This window comes from Arachis ipaensis, chromosome B09 (assembly GCF_000816755.2).
Source record: "Arachis ipaensis cultivar K30076 chromosome B09, Araip1.1, whole genome shotgun sequence".
In the NCBI taxonomy this organism is placed as follows: domain Eukaryota; kingdom Viridiplantae; phylum Streptophyta; class Magnoliopsida; order Fabales; family Fabaceae; genus Arachis; species Arachis ipaensis.
In genome coordinates, this window is record NC_029793.2 from 82,054,012 (window position 1) to 82,054,459 (window position 448).

Here is a 448-nt window from a genome sequence, read left to right on the forward strand (position 1 = left end):
CAACTCAAGCCTATTTCTTCTCTAAGATATTCATTCGCACACAAGAACATGATGAATTTGATGATTATGTGACACTCATCACTATTCTCACTTATGAAAGCAAGCTTGACTGCATATCTCTTAGCCTCCTGATTTACGATCAGAGTCGTCGTGGTATAGGCTAGAATTATTGGCGGCCATTCTTGAGATCCGGAAAGTCTAAACCTTGTCTGTGGTATTCCAAGTAGGATCTGGGATGGGATGGCTATGACGAGCTTCAAACTCGCGAGTGTTGGGTGTAGTGACAGACACAAAAGGATCACTGGATCCTATTCCAACATGATCGAGAACCGATAGATGATTAGCCATGCGGTGACAGTGCATTTGGACCATTTTCACTGAGAGGATGGGATGTAGCCATTGACAACAGTGATGCCCAACATACAGCTTGCCATGGAAAGGAGTATGA